The sequence below is a fragment of the Convolutriloba macropyga genome, chromosome 6, assembly GCF_964194025.1.
Source record: "Convolutriloba macropyga chromosome 6, txConMacr16.3, whole genome shotgun sequence".
Classification (NCBI taxonomy): Eukaryota; Metazoa; Xenacoelomorpha; order Acoela; family Convolutidae; genus Convolutriloba; species Convolutriloba macropyga.
Genome location: NC_134473.1, coordinates 16,162,240 through 16,174,756, shown reverse-complemented (window position 1 = coordinate 16,174,756; position 12,517 = coordinate 16,162,240). Strand labels below are relative to the sequence as shown.

The window sequence follows — 12,517 nt, the reverse complement described above, 5'->3', positions numbered from 1 at the left end:
TCATGTTTTTGTTGTTGACTAGGATATGTCTGACTGGCAGGCCTTGGGTAGGTCACTGATTGAGTAGACCAATTTTGAAAGGGTTGTTATAGAGTAATTGATGCGAAATAGCATTTTGTAGGAATTCTTGTAACCAACAAATGTTGTTTTTTTTTCTAGGTTTTCCCCATGTGTACTTTTCATGTCTTTTTTCCAGTTGGTGTTCGTCATTTGATAACGAACTGTTTTTTCTGCAATTTGTTTGCCAATAGTTTTTTCGGAAGACCATCTTCACATATATACCTTTTTGACATTTCTTGAACATTGTTACTGATTTCAGAATTTATAATCAGGGACTGATTACCTTAGAAATTGCGTGTAGTTAACAAGGATATAATTGGTATAATTGGAGTGTAGGACAGATTTTTTACTCTTGCTTTCTCTAATGAATTATTATATTCATAGCAACTCTCTAGTTAAAGTTTGCTGATTGTTACTTGTTTGCTTAATTTTAATTAATTAATTGATCTCAAACGAAATTTGAAGCAATTATTGAAAACATGTTGGTCTTTTTTATGCAAAATATTTGCTTGAGCGTTATTTATTTTGGATCGACATTTAAGCAGTTGTCTTTTTCCTTTGTATGATCTACATTTCTCTGATTCACAAGTGGTGGTAGTTCACTACTACTTTTACTACTACTAAAATTAAAATGAAAAGTGCATCAAAATTGGTGCATTTTTCCTTTTTAAATTTTATTAGTGGTTTTAGTGGTATATAATAATCTTTAACCTTTAATGACGCAGTTTGTAGCCACCCATTGAATTTTATTACTCTCCCCCCCCCCCCCAACCACCCGACTGAAGCAGGGAGCAGTAGAATCGAGCTCCCACTTGTCGTTCGAGAGAAAGTCTCTGACCTTAGTCGGTTATGCTCTAAATAGTTTGACAAATATGGCTCTCTTACGCAAGATCTTTGAGAGAGAAATGTATGTACTAATTCTTTTTCTGTTATGCAGGACGAGCAAAATATTAGCAAATTAAATATCATTCTTACAAGTACTTGTTATTCCCGATTTTCATTCTATTAATTCAACCGTTAAGGTTTCAGATCTGTTGCTAGCTATTTAATAAAATATCTGGAGTTATTTTGCAAATAAATCAAGTTAATACGTCACACTAAAGCATTGCAGATCTTAGTTGGCTATATTGAATCACAAATCAAAAGAAGCCTGTATAATATTTTGCTTGGTCAGTTGGGCTAAAAGTGGTGGTCATTTTATGATTAAGCGAGGAAAATTTCTAGCCGATAGTGCGCTTCAAAATCAATAAGAAACGTCTCTATTTTGTCTTTGAATTTAGTTCATATTGGAACTGAGGTTAATGTTTACGTCACTGACCACCAAGTGCATGAGCATTTTAGCTAACTGTGAAACTTGATCCTTGATTGAGGGTAGGGTTTTGTTGTTTTTATCGTATTTTGAAACTGTCCAGTTGTAAGCTTTTTTGACAGCTTGGACGTCTGGACAAACTAGATATGCCTAGCTTTTTTCTCGGAATAGATTATAAGCAAATTTGGATTCCAGGACTCAATTACTGGCTTGGGTCTCTCACTTTTCAACATATCGGATATACCCCCTTTCAGTTTTGCCACTATTTACGTAACCACAATATTTGCCCAACTAGCTTTTCGTCAGCTATCCAAATATCTATCTAAATGGGACGGTCTCGCCTCAGACAGTCAAATGTGAAAGACATTGTGTGTATATTATAGAATCTGTTTCTTTCTTTTCTCATAAATGAAACATTTTCAAAGAAAGAGAGAAGGGCTTAATCTTTAATTTTCCGACCTGACCTTTTTCTCAGATCCTCTTTGGTTTCTAATCATGCTGTGAGTGATATATTATATCGAAATTATTCTGAATGAATTTTTGTTGAGTCTAATCTCCCGGTAAAATTGGAGAGCGGCGAGATAGCGTTTCGGATATTATTTGATCTGAAATTGAAAGTAATTGGGACCCTTCAAAGGAATTCGACCGCTTGCCGTAGGAGGATAATTGGATTGAGAAAATGTTTCTTTCAGTTCAGTACTCAGTCAAAAGTTCTCTAAAATCAAGTGCACATTTCTTTTCCCTCGTGTTTGGTTTGGTTTGCTTGTTTAACCGTTCGGTCATTGTTTTCCCGGGAGCCTTGAATTGTATCACCCGACTGTAAAAGCAAGCACTGCTTAATTTCTTAGAATAGATATAATTGATGTTAGAATTGATAAATTCAGCGTTTCAAGCTAACGTTTTGCGACAATTTAACGTTTTGGCAGCAAGTGACCGGAGACCATTCATATCAAAAAAGATAAACTGACAAGGATAAAATTTCATTAACAAAGTGCAAAATCTAATTTGAAACTAGCCTGAACAAAAGGTTTTAGCGAACAAAAGAAAGGTTATAGCTGGACGAGTTTGTCTTTCACAATTGAAGGTTTTACTATAAATTGTTGTATAAATTAATAACAAAGAGGCTCGGTAATATGCGTTCACACATAATGTTCAGACCGGCAAAAATTGGCAAAGTTCAAAAAGCTGGTGAATTTTTTGAAGCCAAATAATTTTAATCTAATCACAACCAATTGACGAAAAACTAAAAATTGAAACCATTAGCTATTAACAGATTTTTTTAGGCACTTGGGTCTCGTGAACATCAGTTGGCCAATGTGAAAAGAACCACAATAATTTTCCATTTTCTTTTTGCATCATAAATTTTTGTGAAAACACTCCAAATCATAAACCATACTTGAAACAAGAAGACTAGAGATTGCATTGTTTGCTTTAACACAAAATGGATAGGACCTGTCATTGATGAGACTAAAATGAAAGAGGAACAAAAAGTGCCATTTCAAATATACTCTGACTTTTTTAAACACACATTCAAAGTCATTAGAACCATTAGCTATCAACTGAAGGCATTAAATTGGTTTGTTTTTTACCTCAATAGTAAGCCAAAAAGTGCTGTCATTAATCAGAATGTTTGTTAAGAAATTTTTTCGATACAAAATTGCAGGGAAAAAATTTGGAATAAAAACAAAAGCTGTTTAAATTATTAATTGCTCTCGAAGAGAAGCAATTATTGTAAACATGTGTGTTTTTACGACTCGAAAAGGAGTATTGGTATTCTACAGGTTTTTTAATAGCCGCCCTCATCTTCTCAGCCGGCTATTATAGCGCTCCTATTTTTTTTATACTTCGTCGAATAAAAAAAATGTTTCGCTTTACCTCATTTTGCCGCTTTTTCAACAATTTGCGTGATATCTTTTTGACTTCTCTAGGCTAGTTTCTCTCTTCTCTCATTCTGCTAAAAGTGATTTTGAACATCAGTTGCTCAGCAAAGCAATTCAAAATGAACAGAGTCAATATAAAAATTGAAGTCAGAAGTAGAAACGGGATAAACCCATAAAGCCCAATTTTAGATGCCCGCTATTTGAACGTCGTTCCTATAAGTCTTAGTTACCATCTCTAATGCTTATTAGTATTGATAGTAGCCCCTGTAGCCTCTCTCTAAGAAACAGAAGTACGTTATCAACTACGAAATGCCATCAAAATAAATCGGACTTAAAAAATGTTTTTGTACAAAAATCTTTTTTTCAATATCTTAATCAATATCTTAATCAATCTTAATCTTTCTTTCAATCCCAATCATGCTTATTGGAATCAACGGCGGCTATTTTGCGGCAATCTGCCGGGTATGTTTTAAGCTTAAGTCATTACTTGAAATTTGACTACCCCCCCCCCCCCCCTACCTACTCATATTTCGCACTAAAAATTGATATTTTACACTGAATATTTCTTTTTATTTCTTCATATTTCTGAATTAGGTAGGATTAGATAAGAGTTTCCGGTATTCTACCAGAGATGTTTTTATGCAAAATTTTTGCTTGAACGCTTTTTTTACTTTTGAGTGACGTTTACGCCCTTGACTTTCTGAAGTTTGCCTGATCTAAAGCCCTCTCATTCACAATGAACTCCATTGGCGGCAATTTAATACTTAAAGTCAAATGATAAGTGCGCCGCAACTGGTGCCATTTGTTTCGCTTTAAATATTAATAGTCGTATATAGTAACATCTAATGAGCTTATTTGAAGCCCCTAGTGAATTTTTTAGTCCCATTCAGGCTTAACCCCCTCCCACTGAAGCAGGCCGCAATTGATCAGAGCTCCCACTAGTCGTTCGATAGCGATTCTTCCGCGGTTTTTTGGTTGAACTGTATTAAATTAACATTTGTCAGAGTTCATAAAGGTCTTTTTCATGAAATAGGAACTTCTTACAAACTGTTTGTGAGCCTTTTGTTTGGTACTGCAAACATAAAAACGCAAAATGATACCAATTTTTGCAGTTTTCAACATTTAAATATCACAAACTTTTGCAATATTTCGATTTAATTTGAAACTTCAAGTCAAACTTCTTGAAAATTTTATCAGGTTCTGAGTTTATCGATCTTTATGCGCTTTTGAAACTGTTTTGAGCTTTCTATTGGTTCAAACGTTAGATGCTGGAAACAATGAATTTGTGCTGAAAATATTAATATTTCGAATTTTTGCAACATTTAAAAAAATTTGCAATTGTTTTCAATTTTTTTTTTCATTTTCCGAGTTTGTTCCTCTTTGGGCCATTGAAGCTTCTTTAGGACACTTCAGGAGGTTTGCTGAACAGACTAGAGACTATAAAATGGGTTGAAACATATTAATTTTGCGAACTTTAGAAAAATTACAAATAAGTTTTGCTATTGTCGATTTGAAAAAAAGTATTTGCCATTCTTCTCGAGTTCTTCTATCTTTACTGGCCAGCAAACCCTTTCAAGGCTTGTGCTTGGCTTAATTTATATTTTTAAATGTATTTAATTTGACCTCCAGGGTAAAATTTTCAAGTTTTTTAGGAATGATTTTATTTCTGTTTAGTTTGATTATTTTGAGACTTTCTCTTTTTGGCTGGAATGTCAAAAGAGGTATGTGTTGAATGTCAAATTCAAGATACGGGATAAACCGATAAAGTCCGTTATCATAGTGCATTAGGTTATCAAAGTTCTTTAGAGCGACTTCTAGCTGACATTAGTATTAAGCTTAATAGCTTTCAGTGTAGAAGCTGAATTAAGTATAGCTTTGGGATCTAAAATTTCACGCCAAATTGGAAAAATTTTTGACGCTGGGGAAAAATTAGAAAATGATATGAGGCAAGCGCGTCATCGGTGGCTATTTTCTGGCAATTTGCAGGCTTTGTTTCAGATATATTTTCAAAAAAGCTTTTGATTAGCACGCACACATATTAAAGCAGGTGAGGTTTCGTTAAGCTTCGGATATTTTTCCCGTCCACTTGGTTGATTGGAGCGGAGTATGCTAATAAGCTTGAAGGCTTATTAGAGAAGCCGTTTTCAGATTTGAGACGACCTTTCGCACCTATTTTCTTGATTTTCGAGTCAAAGGGGCTTCTTTGCCTGAAATTGTCTAATTTTAAGGTGCTCAATTAGTTTTTGGCTTTCGTTGAAGTTTTATAGTATTTTTTTAGTCCTACTACTATTTTGGGATGCAATCTCTTATCTCTTGTACATCCGACTTTCACCTGGTCGTTTTTTGTCTGACGCACTGGACATCTTGTTTTTGCGTGTTGTCAGAATTCAACGCAGATTAACTGAATTTGCTGCAGTTTGCTAAAAGTCAACTGGAAAGTGCGCCTGAATTAATTTCATTTTTCAATCTAAAATTAGCTATGATGAAATCAAATCATCCTGGCAATTTAATCAATTTAGCTCTGATGAGAGCAAATCGTCCGGCCAATTTAACCGTTTATGGACTGTCAGATGCAATTTAATCAACCTTTTGGACCTTTAGTTAGCCATTTTCTTTGCATTCTACGGGTCTTGCTCATGATTTTTAGAGGTTAAATTATAATGCTGATTAAAGAAACGCGCAAGCAATAAAATGCAGAAAATTGATAGGTTTTTGTGCAAGACTTCTTATAATATAAAGCTGAGTGAGAAGGTTATAGAGAGAGTTGTTCACTATTTGACTTTTTAGTCAGCGATTTGACTTAAATTTTTAGGTTTATGCTAGCGTTTTTTTTTCACAAAATATTTACTGTCCATTTGTAGGCATTGCTAGTTCTGTTTTTTGGATTCATCAGTGAAAGTTTTTGGAATTCTAAAGCTAGATTTTTTCCTATTTTGTAATTCTTATGGCTTTTCGGTTTTTGCGCTAACGTTTCTTTGGTCATGATTAATAGCCACCGTCAGCCTCTCAACAGCTATTATTTAGGCGCTCTCCTTTTTTACAACTCAAAGAATTTGAACTTTTTTGGGGCGCTGTCATAAGATCTGTTCTCACATTTTCATAATTTTTAAAGTCAAATTGGAGTAGTGATTTTGGTCGCGCCGAAACAGGAAGTGGAGTGGTTTTGCGTCGTGAAATTTTGCACTCGAAGTTTAGAGTATAGTGAGAAAATGGTATTTGAAGAAAAATTAGCTTTCTCGCTATTGGTTTTTTGTACACATGCAGCATTTTTAATTGCTCTCAAACGAAGTTTGTAGCAATTATATTAGTCCTGTCGGTCTTTTTTTAATGCGATTTTTCGCTTGACCGATTTTTTGTCTGACGCTTTCGACTTTTCGTCCTCAAAAACGGGATAAATAGGTAGCTCTCAGCGTGCATTAAGTGCTCTTAGAATGTTTCTGCTCAAACTGTTTTGGAGACTTGTACTTATGGTGTGTAGGGCGGTCCTTAGAAGGCCCCCAACTGTTGACCCCCCACTATTGCCCCCCACCCCCCCCACCGCGCGGTTGCCACCCCCATCAGCACCCGCTCCCCCTCATAGCTAGTTATTGACGAACAACCGCTCGCTAAAAACGCAAATTTATACAAATTTTCACAATTTTTTTTAAGCTTTTAGAAAATTTTTGTCAGTTTTGTAAAACTTGTCAAATTTTTGAGTTTTATCAACCGTAGATGTCAAGGAACCCACTCTATGTTTTGATAATATGTTACTGCACAGTTTCTAGTGGTAATAGAATGGTTTCAACATTTCAATTTCGCGAATTTTTGCAATTTTTTTTGAAAAAACTTGCAAATTTTTTCAAGGTTTTCAAGTATTTTTTGTCGGTTTTTAGGATTATCCAGCCTCAAGAACCAAGGAGCCTCCTCTAGGGTTTGATGATAGGCTAATGTATAGTTTCTAGACGTAATGAAATTTTTTTCAAGATTTTAACATCACGAATTTTAGCATTTTTTTTTTTGAAAAATAGCATTTTCATTTTTTTTAACATTTGTCATTATTCAAGATTTGTCAGCCTCAGGGTTCAGAAAACCTGCTTAAGGGTTTGTTAATATGTGGCTGCATAGTTTTTAGTGGTAATGGAAAGTTTTTCAACTTTTTAATATCACAAATTTTATCGATTTGTTTTTATAAAACTTGCAATTTTTTCAAGTTTTTTTTGACAATTTTTGTCATTTTATAGGTTTATCTAGCCTTAAGAGCCAAGGAACCTCCTCTAGAGTTTGATAACAAGTTATTGTATAGTTTCTAGATGCAATGGAAGGTTTTTAAAGATTTTAACTTTTAACGAGTGTTAGCATTTTTTTGGAAAAATTTTGGCAATCTTCATGTTTTTCTGAAATTGTTTGTCATTTCCAGCCTCAAGAGGTTTTTCCAGCCTTAAGAGCCAAGAAGCCTCCTTCGAGGTTTGATACTAATTTGCTGCCTGTTTTCTAGAGTTAATGGAATGGTTATCATTATTTTAATGACTCGAGTTTTAGAAATTTTTTGATAAATTTCAATTTGAAAATTTTTTGAGTATGGATCTTTATGAGCAAGTGAAACTGTTTAAGGCTTGCAATAGGCATACTAGATGGTCTCTTGAGACAATGGAATGGTGTTTTGAAGATATTAATGTCACGAATTTTAGCAAGATTTTGTTAAAATTTGCAATTGTGTTTAAATGTTTGAATATTTTTGTCCTTTTCTGAGTTTAACGATCATTACTGGCCAACGAAGCTTTTTAAGTCTTGCAGATGGGTTACATGACAAAAATCCAGAGACAAAAAATGTTTTTGAACATTTTCTTTAATGCGAAAACTTTACTGTGGAAACTATCTTTACTGTGGAAACTGTTCTTTGGATTTTTGCACTTTCAATTTTTTTCTATATGATTTAGTTACTAAGAAGTTTAGAATACTTGAAGTTGTAGAGTCGAATCTCATCATGGAAAAAATTCCTAGCTCTCTCGCTCTCTCTGTGTTGGTTGCCGTTTCTTTCCCTCTCCTTCTCGCTCACGTTTAATCTCTCTCTCTCTCTCTCTCCTTAATTCTTTTGCTGATGCCGCACTTCAGCGGCTGTAATATGGCGTAATGTCATCGTCTATTACCCTAATCTAAGGCCCCTTCAATCAAGCTAAAGCTAACCCCACTAAACAGTGGCTAGGTACTGACGAAGCCAACCGCTCGCCAGTCGTTTGAGAGCAATTCGCCCGATGTCAGTCGGTTATGTTTTTGACTTTGATTTTCTGTTTTTTTAATAATTTTTGAACTGATTTTTGGTAATGGTGTTCACAATTCACTCATTGTCCGTTTAAGGTCTAGTTGTTTGTTTGTTCAATGAAAATTCTTTGAATTGTACGTCAAGACGTCCTGGTATGTTTTTTTTAAATTGGCTGTACCTGTTGGTCACGTTTTTCTTTTTATATGAGTCACATTTTTCACGCTTGATTTCTGACTTATTTCTCTCACTGTTTCAACTGTATGTGTTTTAAGTTCGTTCATGCATTGAATTACGTAATGTAGTGAATGCGGTCAAAGTCAAATGAGCAAAATCGAAAGAAACGGGATAAACCGATAAAGCCCGGTCATTAAGGCATAGTGCCTTAGGTTATCAAAGTTCATGAGAGCAATTGCTAGCTGACATTATTCTTAGGCTGAGTTACTTTCAGTTTGGAAGCTGAATTAAGTAGCTGAAACTGCAAACCGAATAAGAACATTTTTTTGAAACTTTGGAAAAAATTTGTCAATTTTTCTTTTTCAATCTCGATGTGCGTCAAGCGCGTCAACGGTGGCTATTTTCTGGCAATCTTCCGGTTATGTTCAAATGTAGGCAACCTTAATAACAACGCAAGATAATTCGCGATAATTTATTTTTTGAAGCGCGAACTGATGTTGCGCTAACAACAGTTTGATTCTTAATTCTAATCAGTGAAATTCTCTTGAATTGTGGCAGTGATTTTTGTTACTTGAGAGTCACTGCGATGTTGAATATCCTAAATTTACTTATAATGTGGAACGGCATCCTCATTTTGGAAAACTTCTGACTCATCACCAGACGGTTTTTCGCTCTGTTTATCGAACGTTTTGTTCTGAGAAGAATTTGTCTTGTTATCCAGTTTTATTTATTTTCGAAGCACCATCTCTTCATAATTTTGATTGAAATGCTTTTGCGGAAGCGATTCGTTCTTTTCCTGTCAAACTTTTTCTATCAAATTGTTCCGTGAATATTTTCGTCAAAGGGGCTGTTTATTTGTCCTTACTAACAACTTTAAATGTCGCTTTTATAGCAATGTCATCTCGGCGGGGAAGAAAACTAGCCTTAGCGAGTGAAATTAAAATTTTAGCGTTTCCAAATCCTGTGTTGGGTTCGAACAGGTTTATTATTCCGTATCTGTTGTAGAGGATTGATTACATATGACCTCAGGGTAATATAGGATTGATTGCTGTTTGTCTCAAATACACTTTTAAAACATGGCTATCGGTCAAGTGAACTTGGACCCCCTTTCAATGCGTTGTCAGCACTCTTGGCGGGATTGTTAAATTATTTCTCTTTCAAGTCCCATTAAGTAATCCAAGGCCAACACTAACTAAATTGAATACTTGAGAGTTGCCCGTTCTTTGTAGTTCCTGGGAAAACGAATTGAAAGCAGGACGAAGGAGTAGGTTGAAAAAGTGGTTATTCATTTAATAGAATGTTTACTGCATCGATGTTTCAGATACCTAAAGTAAATTCAAGTTATCAATCGCTCAAAGTTTACATCGGTAGAATTTGATGAAACTGGAACCAGTTAATCTTTTCTTTGGTGTCTTCCTGAGATGGGCATTATCTCACATCGAATTCTGACTCAAGCTGCTTACAAACTAACTGACTAATTAACGCGTATTTTAAATTACTCGATATATGCCAAGCAAAGATCTTGAATCATTTTCAATTTTTTATCAATTGCGGCCTTAAGGGGAATCTGCCTACAAGTTTTGACCCAAGCTGCTAACTTTGCCTATGGACTAAACCAACCTCTTCGTAAATTTTCGTTAATCTGCTTTGGGATCTTCTGGTAAATAGGGTTTCAGCTGGTTGAAATGTTTGTTAGGCTTTCAATTCAACGCAGAATTTCTTTTGTGACGTAACAAAATAAACTTTTCTAACTTGCCATTTATTCTGCCATATTTGTAAGGACTGGAGGAGGAAGAGAGAATGGCATAGAGATTGTGTTGTGTTTTGACCAGACAAGTCTGGGGTATTCTGTCGCTTCCCAGAAATTTAAATTGAGTGCAAAAATGGAGATAAGTTAATCCAAGGCGTTAGTTGGCCACAGTTCAACCAAAAGAATGTTAAACTCATAACTTGTACTTTTGTTAAAGCTTTCCAGCTGAGATTTCAATGTCAAAGTACCGCCAGAAACACGTCTTTTTAGGGTCGCTTAATCTTCTTCCAAGGTTACCCTGGTACAAATATCTCAGAAGGGCTGTTGTTTGGGTGTCCCGGTTTCCTTGTTTTTATTAAAATGCCACCGTTTGACTGTCTTTATGCTCTGAAAAGCAGTCGGGCATGACTTTGTTTAGCCTGCTGCTACTGTTGCATAGCCTCGTGACTATGTTGGGTGTGTAAAGGCGTCCTTGTGGTTGATTTGAACAAGGTGCAAAATGAAGAACAGATGAGTTGTTGCAATTTAGAAGGCTCTAGACCGTCTTAGGGTGGTACATGTTAACCCACCCACTCACTGGTCAGACTCTGAAAAGGAACAAGGACGCCTTTCTCGCGTTGTCTCTCTCCCATCAATAAACGACAGTTGGTTTTATATGATACTTATAATCAGTTCAGTCTGTATATCTTGCTAATAGTATTAAATGACACTGGTTTCAATGACTAGTAGTGCTAACTCAATTGTTCTAACTCTTCACTTGTAGACTTTTGATAGAATGAACCTTGGTTGACTTTTGGCTGGAAGGGTAGATTTTTCTGCAATGTCCTTTGAGTATCAACACCCATTTGTTCCTTTATAAACACAAATTTTCTAGGAAGTTGAGTTAACGTTTAAGGTGACAGAGCTGGGTTAGTCAATGTCAGTGTGCTTGCTTCGGCACTTAGTAAATTTTGAGTGCATACAATAAACAGTATATTATAGAACATTTGAAACAATTGATGGAATGCTTAAGCTATTTTTTGTGCAAATTTGAAGAAGTCTATAGTTTTTACCTGAAAATAATTGTTCGAATAGAAAATAATGATTCTGTAGTAGCCATGTAGTTCACAAATGTTTCATTTCTCACGAATTTAATTCGGAGCAATTGATGTAAATGTGTCTTTTTTTATTTCGCCTTGTTGCCATGTGGTTCTGGAATATTCTTTCCTTGCTTCAGTGATGTGATGATTAAACGATGTTTGTAACATTGTAACAATTATAATCCTGTAAGTCCTCCTGTTTGAATGCAATTTTTTTGCACTAACGTTTTTTCTTCTGAAAGTTTATGTCTGATCATTTCACTTTTTGTCCTCAAAAACGGGATAACAGGTAGAGCTCGGAGGGCTTTGAGCCGCTAAGCAGTTCTATTAGAGCTTTACCCCCCCCCCCCCCCAACAGCACAGAAAGAATGTGTTATGATACCAAAATATTTGTGATAATTTCTGCTTTTCTCTGAGGTCGCAGGTTTTTGTTCGCATATTTACATGTTTTGAATTAGTAATAGCCGCCTTCAGTCTCTCAGCGGCTTTTATTTAGGCGGTCTCCTTGATTACAATTCAAAGAATTTGAATTGTATTGGGGCGCTGTCTTTTTACGACTCTATTTTTTAATCGGTGACTTCTATATTAGAGGGTTTGTTTTAGAGAAGTCAAATGCCGCACGTGAAAAGAAGTGCATAGTTCAATCTGCTGAGGAGAAAGAGAGAATTAAGATTGCTTTTTAATATTACGAATATTTGCAAGTTTTTGATAAAAATTGAAGTTTGTTCAATGTTTCTGTTTTTTTGTCATGGTTCTAGTTTATTGATCATTATGAGCCAAATGCAACTTTTAAAGGCCTAAAATTGGGCTAATGGATAGCCTCTGGAGGCATTAAAATGTTTTCGAAAAAACTAATATCAAAAATATTAGCAACCTTTCATTAAAATTTGCGGTTTTCAAATTTTCTGCAGTGTCAGTTATTTTCAAAGTTTATGAATCGTTGCGGGCCAATGAAACTTTTTAGGTCTTGCAGATATGTCAATGGAGAGATTCCAGAGAAAAGAAATGGTTTTCAACTTTTCAATA

General features: G+C 35.1%; 1 protein-coding gene across 1 annotated transcript in view; it reads left to right on the top strand.

The window, feature by feature from the left end:
* LOC142341521 (uncharacterized) overlaps positions 1 to 12,517 on the top strand; it is a 133,120-nt gene that overhangs the window by 76,028 nt on the left and 44,575 nt on the right. The window lies entirely within an intron of this gene.